The sequence below is a fragment of the Sus scrofa genome, chromosome 1 (genome assembly GCF_054392235.1).
Source record: "Sus scrofa isolate SSC_HxYL_T2T_F1_AM1 chromosome 1, Sscrofa_HxYL_maternal_Yorkshire_Landrace_v2.0, whole genome shotgun sequence".
In the NCBI taxonomy this organism is placed as follows: domain Eukaryota; kingdom Metazoa; phylum Chordata; class Mammalia; order Artiodactyla; family Suidae; genus Sus; species Sus scrofa.
The window spans coordinates 101,129,287-101,142,255 of NC_139383.1; the positions used below are offsets into that span (position 1 = coordinate 101,129,287).

Genomic DNA, 12,969 nt, shown 5'->3' on the forward strand with positions numbered 1-12,969 from the left:
GAAGAGTTTTATAGTACTCAGTTCTATTACTATTATTCAGAATATTAAACTCAAAATGATATTTACAGAGTTCCCGCCATGGCTCAGAGCAAATGAATCTGACTAGCATCCATGAGGATGCAGGTTCGATCCCTGAACTCCCTCAGCGGGTTAAGGATCCGGTGTTGCTGTGAGCTGTGGTGTAGGTCACAGATGCAGTGTGGATCTGACATTGCTATGGCTGTGGTGTAGGCCAGCGGCTACAGCTCCAATTCTACTCCTAGCCTGGGAATCTCCATAGGCCATGGGTGCAAACCTAAAAAAAAAAAAAAATTACTATTGAATGTTCTGTGAAACATATTGATTTTGATTAAGGATATGGGTTCTAGCATTGCTTTGCTGAATTTGAATCACCTAAGTCACTTGCTAGTTCCTTGACACTGGAGAAGTTTATTAACCTCTCTATGCCTCTGGCTCTCTGTGAAAATGTAAATAATGTAAATAAGTGCCTACTTTACTCAGAATACGATAATTGAGATAACACAAAATCATTAGCAGGGTTAGCACATAATATGTTGAAACATTGTTAACAATTTAAAAAATTCAAATAGCCATTCTTCTCTACTCTCCACAGCTATGCCAATTCCTGCTAAAATGGAAAAACTGCCAAAGGATGAACTGAAGTTCCCATGTTAGAACTGTCCACCTACTGTTAATTGTTAATGGAGAGAATAGATCAACTTCAGGAAGGCAAATTATCAAAGGTTATCTCTTAGGAGGCTCAGATCCTAAACAAGATTTGAATTAGACTTTTAGTTTAATTTTACTTACATTTCTATATCATAGTCTTCTTGTCTTATGTGTTTGAAGAACAATTGTCAGAGACTGGCACAGATAAGAAAGAGAAAAAATAAAGATGAAAATCCCAGTAAGTTAGAGTGTTGGTTTTTTTTTTTCCCCACCTTGATATAGCTGCTGATTTGTACTCACTCAGTAGAAAGTAGTTTACTAATTTTAACTCATTAATCCTGACAAAACTCTATCCTGTACATTTTTCCTTTCCTAGATTGAGAAAAGACTACTCCAAGGTAGGAAAAAGAGACCAAATTTTCAAAAGAGAGAAAAAAAAAAGTCATCTGTTAACATAATGATGATAAATACAGTAAGTTTAATGATTTTAAGAATGCCTTGTAGAACCCTACCCACCTATTTAAAATCAGTCATTAACATAGATTATGCTACTTACTCCTCAAAACAACTTCCTGTGTTACATATTATTATTGCATATATCTTAAAACAAGAAAAGTTAAACTCTGATAGTTTAAATAAGGATATATTATAAGAATATATCTCATTTCCATTTAAAGTCGCTCAGTGTCAAGATCAGTGAATACTTGAATCTAGGTAAATGGAATGTGATTACTGAAATTAGGGGCAAATCTACATTCAACTACTTATCTGTCAGGAAATACTTATAAGCTACTCACCCATAACAACACCTGGATAGTCTTAGAGATATAAAACTGAATCAATAGAGAAGGGTATTTTTTTTCCTGGAAAATGTTTCATTATGTTTTATTAAAAGTAAACTTACATAGAAAACAGAAACAAACTCAAAGATTTCAAAATCAAACTTATGGTTACCATAGGGGAACTGTGGGAGAGGAGATATAAATTAGGAGGATGGGAATAATATATATATATAGCACTGTATATAAAATGGATAATTATGAAGGATCCACTGTACAACACGGAATCTCCTCAATAGTCTGTAGTAACCCATATGGGAAAGAATGGACATGTGTATATGTAAAACTGATTCATTTTGCTGTACACCTGAAACTAATACAATATTGTAAATTAACTATACTCCAACAAATTTTTTAAAAAAGTAAAAATAATGGAATGATTCTGTGATACTCTAAGATCTGATAAAGTCTTAGATTAAATATCATGCCCTGAGTCATTGTCCGGTTCTCCAGTAGCTGGACATAGACTCTGCACATACTCTGCACATTTTAGGGTAATACCTGACTCACATGTCTGAAGTTACCACTCATCTCTAAGCTTTGTGGTGACAGTAACTGAGCTCATACTGTTTATTATTAGTGTCCATAGTATTTAAAACACCTTGTATTTAACACCAACTTGGTATTTATTCATAATACACTCTAATAATATATACAGCAAAATATTGATTTATATTCAAACATGTTAGTGACCAAATGTTTAATTCCCTTATTCTCCAGTTTGTTTTCATAAGGTATAATTGAGGAAGAAAAGCAAAACACACATACACTGTAATAGACATAAAATCTCAAAAATTGTAAGAAGATATAAAGTGCTAAAAGAACTACCAAATTGCAAAAAGAGGATAAATAAAAAGAGAAGAGACCAGAAAACACAAAGACAGATATAGCAAGATAAGCTTTAGTGGAGTATCATAGGTCTGAGCTGGAATAAGATATTATTTGTATCTATAACTCCCCAGGTCCTTAGTCCCTTCTTTTGACGTTTCTGAGCTGTAAGCAGAGATGAGCCAGAAGGGAACTTTTGCCATTAGAGTGTGCTGTGAAAAATGAAAGTTTGTGAATTAAAGAAAAATTAATGAACGCAGAAGGGGGGAGTTTAAGATTAGTGAGAACTAAGAAACTAAAAGAAATTTTAAGTTGTTTCAGTTGATTGGGTTTTGTGAAAAGGAAGAGGAACTCAGGACTTTAAAAGAAGAAAGGGAGGCTGTACTGTGTAGGAAGTGAAGACAGACTTGGGAAATTAAGGAAAATGTAAATCACTCACAGAAATGTGACTTTAGGAATATATGGCAGTCTGTTGAAAAAGGTCACAGTTCAGCATTAATGAAGGTTGGATGGAAACCACACAAAGTGATTTTAGGATCCAGCACCATGGACAAGAGACTGAACGTATTTGGTCTGCAAATGCTTAATTATAAGGAGCTGATTAGGCTAATGCTACATCGCAATTGGCATTAGACTTTCTTTTTTAATTTCAATTTGTTTTAATTTTTTTTTGTAGCCACACCTGCAGCATATGGAAGTTCCCAGACCAACCCAACGGTCAAATCAGAGCTGCAGCTACAGCCTATTCCACAGCCTCAGCCAGAGCAACATCACATTCACCTCATCAGGTTGTGGCAGTGTGTCCTTAACCCACTGAGCAAGACCGGGGATCAAATCAGCATCCTCAGAGAGACTATGTCGGTTCTTAACCCACTAGGCCACAATGGGAACTCCAGCACTAGGCTTTCTGATAGTTAATTCAGATATAGTGATTTGGAATATATATTATGTATATACCTATATAATACATCCTCAATGTATAATATGTTTTATATATATTCAGAAATTCATATTTAAAGGTAAATATAACATATAGACAGATACTGCATTTTGTCAGGTGTGAGGCATATGATTTCTGAGATCAAATTTTTTTTATACATTTATTTTCTATTTTTAAAAAATTAACCCATAAAGGCTATAAACATATTTAATTAATATTACAGATCTACGATTTTGAATAAGTAGGGTTGGTAAGAGCGTTGAGGGTCCTAGTGGGGTTGAGAAACTATTACGACAAAATCCTGTTAATTTTATTTCATTTTCTAAGTGTCAAGTGAACATATGACTCACAGGATGTTTTATTTCTCACATATATTTCTCTGATATGTTTAATTGAATATTTTTCTATAATGGAGGCAAGAAAATATTTATTTTACAAGTCTCTTTCCCAAATAGTGAGTGGTCAGGCTAGCCTGAACTTGGCCTAGCAGTGGAATCTTACCAATCACTCCTGCTTTTTGATTATCCAAGATGGAGCTCTCAGGGAAAATATCAAAGTGAATGTGAAAGAATAACATAAATGATTGCAGACTAAAATGGGGTAGGCAGAAAATATACAATTAAGCAAATGGAGACTAAAATGATCAGGACAGAGAAACGTTTTTCAAGAATGTCCCATGTTGCCTAGAGCAGTTCTTTTTCTGAGAATAGATTACTTTATGTATTGGTTCTTGCATCACTGTTTGTGTGTGTGTGTGTGTGTGTGTGTGTGTGTGTGTGCTGGGTTATTCAGATATTCATAATCTTTAATATGGGAATAAATGAGAGGGTTTCATATTATTTTCTGATTTTAAATTGCAGTTTAGAATTCATTAACAAAAATATAAAACAAACCCAAAAGATGGATAGCTACCCTGTGTCAGTGCATTTAAAAGCATAATTTGTTATGGCCCATTTTCTGCTGGGCCCATCAAATTGAAGTGAATTCTAAACTTTTGTTCATAGACAGGAACCAGGGGACAAAATCCCTTGCAGTGGAATCAGACTACATTGCTGGATTTCATCTTGCTTGGCTTCTCTGATGTTCCCAGCCTCCAAGGATTTCTTTTTGGGGTGTTTTTGATCATCTATGTGATTATTGTGATGGGAAACAGCCTGATTATCATCATAACCAAGATTGATCCTTCCCTCCAGACCCCTATGTATTTTTCCCTGAGGAAATTTTCATCCTTGGAAATATGTTATGTATCAGTCAGTGTCCCCAGATTATTGACAGGTCTTTGTAAACAAAACAGAAACATATCCTTTCTGGCCTGTGCTACTCAAATGTACTTCTTTCTGGTGTTGGGAGCAACTGAGTGTTTTCTTCTGACTCCTATGGCTTATGACAGGTATATTGCCATTTGAAACCCATTACTCTACCCTCTCATCATGAACAGTAGGCTGTGCAATCAACTGGGAGCTGGCTGTTGGGTCAGTGGAATCCTAGTGCATGTAGGGTTTACCTACCAGATCTTCTCTCTCCCTTTCTGTGGCTCAAACCAGTTGAATCACTTTTTCTGTGACATACCTCCAGTCCTTAAACTCACCTGTGGGGATACTTTTATGATTGAGATGTTTATTTATGTGGTTGCTGTCATAGTTGTCACTATTCCGTTTATGTTGATTCTTGGATCATATGTGAAAATTATTTGGGAACATCTTGAATCGGCCTTTAGCCATGGGGTGAGCCAAAACCTTTTCTGCCTGTTACTCCCATCTCATGGTTGTAGCTTTATTCTTTGGATCAGGCATCATGACATATTTGAGACCAAATTTCAGTCATTTAATAGGGGTGGACAAATTTCTTTCTCTTTTTTACACCATTGTCACACCAGTGTTTAACCCTATGATATATTGTCTGAGAAACAAAGATGTTATGGTGGCCTTGAAAAAATTTCTACTGAAACAGGTTGTGCTATGACTCAAAAACATAACTTTATAAACTTTTTTCATCTCTTTTATCATCTTAAATAATCCTATGTTTTATTGTCTCTTCACAAATGAGGAAGTTGAGGAAACTCGTCTGAGGTCACATAGTTATCAGGGTAGAACAGAGTTTCAAATCCAGCCTTCTTTTTTAAATTTAAAAAAAAATAAATATAGTTGCTTTATTCTTATTGATAACTGTCTCCACACACTAATTTCAGTCCTTTCCCAATTTTGATATGAATCTTAATGGTTCTAGATGAGAAATTTCACATTTTTGCATTACATAAAATAAAGTCTGCTGTTATTTTTTATTTTATTTTATTTTGTCTTTTTGCCCTTTTCTAGGGTCATACCTGTGGAACATGGAGGTTCCCAGGCTAGGGGTCCAATCAGAGCTTTTGTTGCTGCTGACCTACACCAGAGCCACAGCAACACAGGATCAGAGCTGAGTCTACAACCTACACCACAGCTCATGGCAACACCAGATCCCCAACCCACCGAGTAAGGCCAGGGATCGAACCTGTGACCTCCTGGCTCCCAGTCAGATTCGTTAACCACCAAGCCATGAGGGAACTGTTGCTGTTATTTTTATATATAAAATTAATCCCAAACTCAAGCCAAGGTATTGGATTCTCTGAATGAACACATAGAAGTCATTAATGATTGTTATTACCATTGTTGCTTAAGATTCCAGAATGTTGCCTATGTTTTCTGTTTCAAAATCAATTATTCATATTTATATCTCATTCCAATACATGGTCTGAAAAGTAATAGACATTGAATTAACTTTATTATATTAAAAGAATAACTAATAGCAAAATACAGCAAGCATGGCACTGATGGTCCCATTTGAAGATGAGCACTCTAGCTGCAAATACCACATAATTTTTAGAAACATAAAATGTTAACTCAATGGCAGTGTACCCCTTGGCTCCACAGAACAAGGGGAAGAAGAAGAATACCTTGCTGCATTTGAGTTGAGGAAGGCTTTCTAAAAGTTCCCTATGTAAGGGGTCAGTGTAGGTCAGGAAGATGTGGTTATTTACCTATAGAACAACATTCATGAAGAGAACATTTGAAACTGGTTTCTAGAATGAAGAAAGTAGACATTGCTGGGAGATGGTAGCCTCTAAAGCTCTCAGTGTAGATTTGTCCACTGTGATGAGAAGAGGTTGTGGCTGTATTATCATCGCATGTTGAATGAAAGCAATGTGTGCTATGGGAAGGAAAATAAATGTGAGGCATTCCTATCTACACCCCTGTTTCTACAAGAATTAGGGAAGGTCTGAATCTGGGGATGCCACCATTTATGATGGGAGGGCATCCTCAGATATTGGTGTCTTTCCTTCTTTTCTTCTTTGAGTCACTTTAGTTATTTATGTGGTTTAGTCATGTTTTCTATTTTTTTATTAAAGGATAGTTGATTTACAGTGTCATGTTAATTTCTTCTGTACAAACATAGCAACCCAATCACACATATATACATTTTTTTCTCATACTATCTTCCATCATGTTCTATCCCAAAGACACTGGATATGGTTCCCTGTGCTGCACAGGAGGACCTCATTGCTTATCCACTCTAAATGTAGTAGTTTGCATTCACCTCTCCCAAACTCCAGATATTGGTTTCTGAATATAATAGTCCTCTCAATACCTACCACCTACATGAGGAGACTGTGTAGTTTTGTAGAAGAACCATTGCTCTGGTCAATATTGGTGCCAAAGAGATATTTTCCAGCAATGGCCAACTCAGTTATTGCCAGGGTACAAGATCACTCCTGTACAAATTTCCTTCAACATAAAAGGCAGACCAAACCTTCACAGATTTGGTTTTCTAGTTTTGACGACTTACGTGGACTCCAAAATCTTCTTTTAACTGGCACTTCTCTCTGAACAAGCCTTTTAAACTCTGCATATCACTGTTTCCTTGGGAAATATATATCCTTTCACAAAGATCCAGGTCCATGTTGGAAAGGAAGAGGAATATTTTCCTCTGAAATTAGAGGGAAAAGTTAAATAATGCCTTGTAAGAGGGTGACTTGTACTAACAGTTGGCATAGGAATCCTGAGGTCATGACAGTGAATAAATGATGGGGCAGAGTGTATAGAGGGAAAGAAAAGCATTCAGAATTTGTATCATTATTTTAGTTTAAAAACAGTGAGAATCTAGTCAGGGTCAGTGGATACAGAAATAGAAAGTCATCTCAAAAAGTAAAAAAAAAAAAAGTGATTTTTAGTTTAGTTTGGGGATAAAGGTGTCATTCTCAGGTTTCATACCTCTATTTTTTAAACCAAAATGTGCAGAGTGTGTGTGTGTGTGTGTGTGTGTGTGTGTGTGTGCGCGCGCGCGCGCGCGCGCGCGCGCTTGGTTGGTATAATGAAAAAAATGACTTCGGAATGAAGTTATTGGCTTCAGTTTAAAACTGGCCTGGAAATCCTGAGAAATTGGATTGTTATGATCATTATACAACTACAGATGTGATAAATTCATTTGAGTAATAAAAAAATAAAGTTAAAAAAACAAAACAAAGCAATCTAACAAAAAAAAAAAAAAAAGAGAGAAAAACCTGGCCTGGAGAACAACTAGGTAAGATCATCCTGCAAGCTTTCTCTATTTTATTTCAACGTTGTATACATGCTTAATTCATGAGACTGCAATATGTTTCCTTCAGTGAAAAAGGTTATATGATATGTATGAACACACACACCTCCATTCCCCTGCTTTATCTTCCTACCTCTACCATGATGGAAACTGACAGAGTAAAGAATATATATAATATTCCAAAGAAAACACCTCTCAGCTAGGAAGCAGTGTTTACAGAGTGGTCTGGAGTAAAACTTTTTCAGAGTTGGGGTGTCCTGCTAATCAATGGACCCTATCATTTCAAACCCCCAAATCAACTTTCAGTCTCAAGGTAAAAATAGAATCACAATTTCCATGAGTTTTGAATTCAAGAGAGAAAGGGAGCAGAAGCAGAGAGTAAGTGGTAAAGATCCAGAATCAGAGGGAGAAGAGCAATGAAGAGCAGACAAAGAAGCACAAACTGGAGATGACCTGTAATCTAGAGAAAGCATCACTGAGGCTGAAATATAATCTGGGCCACAGCGGCCACTGATGCTGACACTGTGGCAATGCTGGATCCTTTATCCCACTGTGCCAGGTGGGGGTTTGAACATGTACCTCTGCAGTGACCCAAGCCCCTGCAGTCAGATTCTTAACCCACTGTGCCAGAGTGTTAACTCCGAAGAGACGTTTTAAATTTAGTTTGTGAGTGACTCCAGGTTGACCATTTCTTATGGAATTCAAATATAATATTTTAGGTTTTTTTCATAATTATTAGAGTGATTAAACATAACAATTCATGGAGTCTTGAATGAATTGCTGTATTCATATTATCATTGTATTTATTAACAAGGTCTAAAAATGAGTGAATAGAAATTATTGAATGCTTTCTAAATGTCAGGAATTTTTGCCACACACTTTATTAAAACAACTTAATTTTCATAGCATTTAAAAGAAACAATGGAGCTAAAATAGTTTAGGCAATTTGCCAGTCATCCATAAGAATTTCTCCAGCTCTATAGCATGCAGATACATACTGCATTATACCACATATGTTTACTACCATGGAGCCAGTGAAAAATCACAAGTTCTGTTATTTGAGGTACATACATTAAGATTATTATTTTTTGGCCTTTTTGGGGGGAGGGGCTGCTCCTGAAGCATGTGGAGGTTCCCAGGCTATGGGTTGAATCAGAGCTACAGCCGTCAGGCTACATCACAGCCACAGCAACACAGGATCTGAGCCAGGTCTGTGACCTACACCATAGCTCATGGCAACGCTAGATTCTTAACCCAGGGATCAAACCCCCAACCTCATGGTTACTAGTCAGATTCATTCCTGCTGCCTCACAATGGGAATTCCTATATCCCACCATTATTTAACTGATCCGCTTATACTACATAGGAGCAGAAGATTGCTGTCTAACCAATAGTTGTCTTTTCACTGTAGTGTTAAGTGCCACTATCACAGAAAAAAAAATGGAGAGATATTTTATACAAGAATGGTGTAAGATCCTGCTTATAAGTCAGAAGAAAGAATTGAATGTTGAATAAGTCAGGGACAAAACGATAAAGACAAATAGACCAGAGATATTCTCATCCTTGTCTCCTCAGCCTCATACTGGTGATTTGGTCTTGATGAGTCCCTTATACTTATACTAATTGCAATGCACACTTATGTTTTACTACACTAATATAAATCCGTCTTAAATCCACAGAAAGAAAGCATCAATGATACTTATTTTACAGGTGAGTAAAATGACTCATTAAAACATATGATATTACAGGGCACTATATCCAATCACTTGTGATAGAACATGATGGAAGATAATAAGAAAAAGAATGTGTGTGTATATATATATATATATGTATGTATATATATATATATGTATATATGTATATATGACTGGCTTACTTTGCTGTACAGCAGAAATTGACAGAACATTGTAAATCAACTGTGCTTTAATAAAAAATGAAAGAACATATGATATCATGTAGATATGAAATCTAGTTAAAAATGACAGAAGAATGTATTCACAAGATAGAAACAGATTTGAAGATTTCAGAATCAAATTTAAGGCTACCAAAGTAGAAAGGTGAGGGGCAGAGATAAATTAGTTTAGGATTAACACATACACATTACTACATGTAAAATAGATAACTAATAAGGATCTATTGTGTAGAACAGGGAAATCTACTCAATATTCTCTAAGAATCTACCTAGGGAAAATAATCTGAAAAAGAATGGATATATGTGTATGTGTCACTGATTCACTTTGCTGGTCAACTACACTACATTAAAACTAACACAACATTGCTGGTCAACTACACTACATTAAAATTTAATCAGTGATTGGTCTAAAAGTGGCAGAAACAAGCTTGAAACCTGGGCTGTCACATTCTGACCTACCATTCTGCTTTTGGACATAGTAGTGGGTCAGAACAGCATATATACTAAGGTTAAGTGATTCATCCAGGCTCATTCTTTAAGTCCTTTTTTAGCAACTACAAAATATAGAAAATGTGTAACTCAGATTTTATATTTTACACATATCAGTTTTTATCCAATACCAGTTACCAATTTTTTTGCATTGGTATGTAAAGTAGATTTTCATGAATATTTGGTGTGGGATAAAAGGAGATATTTACATAGTTCATCCCCTTGAAGACTAATTTTTAAAACCTCGAGTGATTTATCTGTCCACTCAAATTCCTATTTTCCTTGATATTTTTAAGTTTGTGCTGATTTTCTCCAAGAAAGTGCTTAAAGTCCTTTGTATCTTTTCCCTTGAAATATACAAGCACCCAAAGTATTCAAACCAATTAATTCTAGGCTTAATGTTAAACCTTAAAACTTGTATTTATATCCTCTTTGGAGCACTGATTATAAAGGTAATAGGGAAAGATACTTTTCAGTAAGCAGTAAAATGTATAATTTAAAAATAAAAACACGTGGTACATATATACAATGGAATATTACTCAGTCATGAGAAGCAGGAAATAATGCCATTTGCAGCAACATAGATAGACCTAGAAATTATCATACTAAATGAAGGAATACCTGTTGTGGCTCACTGGAAACAAACCCTACAAGTATCTATGAGGATGCAGGCTCAATCCCTGGCCTCACTCAGAGGGTTAAGGATCCAGCATTGCTATGAGCTATGGTGTAGGTCATAGATGCAGCTTGGATCCCACATTGCTGTGGCTGTGGCATAGCCTAGAAGGTGCATCTCTGATTTGACCACTAACCTGGGAACTCCCATATGTTGTGGCTGCAGCCCTAAAAAGGAAAAAAAATAAGAAAGAATTTATTGTATTAAGTGAAGTAAGTCAGAGACAAATATCATATGAGATCACTAATACATGGAATATAATAGAAATGATACAATAGAACTTACAAAACAGAAACAAACTCAAAGATTTTGAAACAAAATTATGTTTACCAAGGTGGAAAAATGGTGAGGGATGTATAAGTTAGAGGCCTGGGATTGATATATACATACTACCATATAGAGAATAGACAGAGGACCTACCATATAGCACAGAAAAAATTACTCAGTACTGTGTGGTAACCTATATGGAAAAGAATCTGAAAAGAAATGGATACACACACACACACACACACACACATATATATACACATATGTGTATAACAGATTTACTTTGCTGTATGCCTGAAATAAATGCAACTTTGCAAGTTGTATTCCAATAAATTCAAAAAAATAAATTACAAAATCTCATAGTGCATATGCAGGGAGGATGAAAGTTAAAGTGCATGAAATCTCTGATAAATTTCAGATCATAGGTTAAGATGTGAGTGTGCCAATATTATATTTTGGGTGTAGGCAATTTGATAGTCTTTTCCCTTGATGAGATAGTAATTTGAGTTTATATTATTGAGGATTTCTATATACCAAGCTTTTTGCATAGAACTTGGCATACATTGTTTTGTTTAATTTTTATGACAACCCAGAAGTTTGATATAATTAGCCCAATTTTATTCATGAGGACAGTGAGGCACAAGAAATTAAGTCATTCTGCAATTACAGTTAAAAGCCTTGGTTTTAGTTAGTTGTTTTACTAACAACTTCTTGATGATGACCTGAAACATCACATAAGCTCATACTTGTCTTAAATTGTTTAGTTAACTCTCCTACTTTAGAAAAAAATATTACATATTTGATAATTATCAAGCAGGGAGTAGTTTTCAAAGGCATGAAGACAGGGTCTTTACAAGTCAAGCTTTTAAGGACTGCCTTCCATGAATTTGCAGAATCTATCATTAGGTACAGGGGCATTATATCTATTCTGATGACTGGAAAATTGAATTTTATAGAAGATAACACAAGCATGTGTATTCATTTACAAAAAATATATATGTGTCTCTATGTAATAATCTAAGTGATACGTAATAATCTAACTGACTAAGATAAAATGGCATTCAACAGGAAAATAAGTTATCTGGGTATTAATTCTTCAGGCTCAAAATTATATTCAGTTTTTAAAATGTTAATAAAACACAAACTTCAATTAAATACAGTTGAGAGAACAGAAAAGGGGGACCTCTCATGCTTATGACTATAGCAAAGCCCAACAGGAAGAAAAAGGACTCCTCTCCTTTCCTGCAAAGGATGCAGCCAGTGAAAGTCATGGACTTTTTGCTTACTAGAGTCCTCTGAAAGTTCACTTCCTTTCTATGAAAGAGCACTCTTTCCCCTGGCTTGTGGGAAGTTCCAGGTGGCTTGCCATGGTTGCAGACACTACACTGCAATTCTCTGCTGATTCCTAATAAACTCATTTTTGCTGGAGAACTGCTGGACAGTCTCTTAATATTAGGTCAACAGAGTCTATTCTAACTCCTAACAATTTGTCTATGGCAAATTCAGTTAATAGCTTTAAAATTTCCTTTTCTCTTCTGCAAAATATGTAAAATAAAAATGTCAATCTCAAAGACTGGTGTAGAAGATTGAGAATTTAAATGGGAAATGATGGATTATGAGATCATAATATAAATACAGACTCTCTGTGCATATGGACTCTCAGTATTTGACATGGAAATTCTGGAGTTTCATCTCCTTGTAAGATAAAAATCACAGACAATTCAACCAGCTTAGTTCTGAAATAATAATAAAAAAACAGGTTTTCTTACAGATTGTC

General features: G+C 35.4%; 1 pseudogene; it reads left to right on the forward strand.

Annotated features, from left to right (window-relative positions):
• The first annotated feature begins 1,879 nt into the window (after positions 1-1,879).
• Positions 1,880-5,238, forward strand: LOC146406240 (olfactory receptor 10AG1-like; annotated as a pseudogene).
• The last annotated feature ends 7,731 nt before the right edge of the window (positions 5,239-12,969 follow it).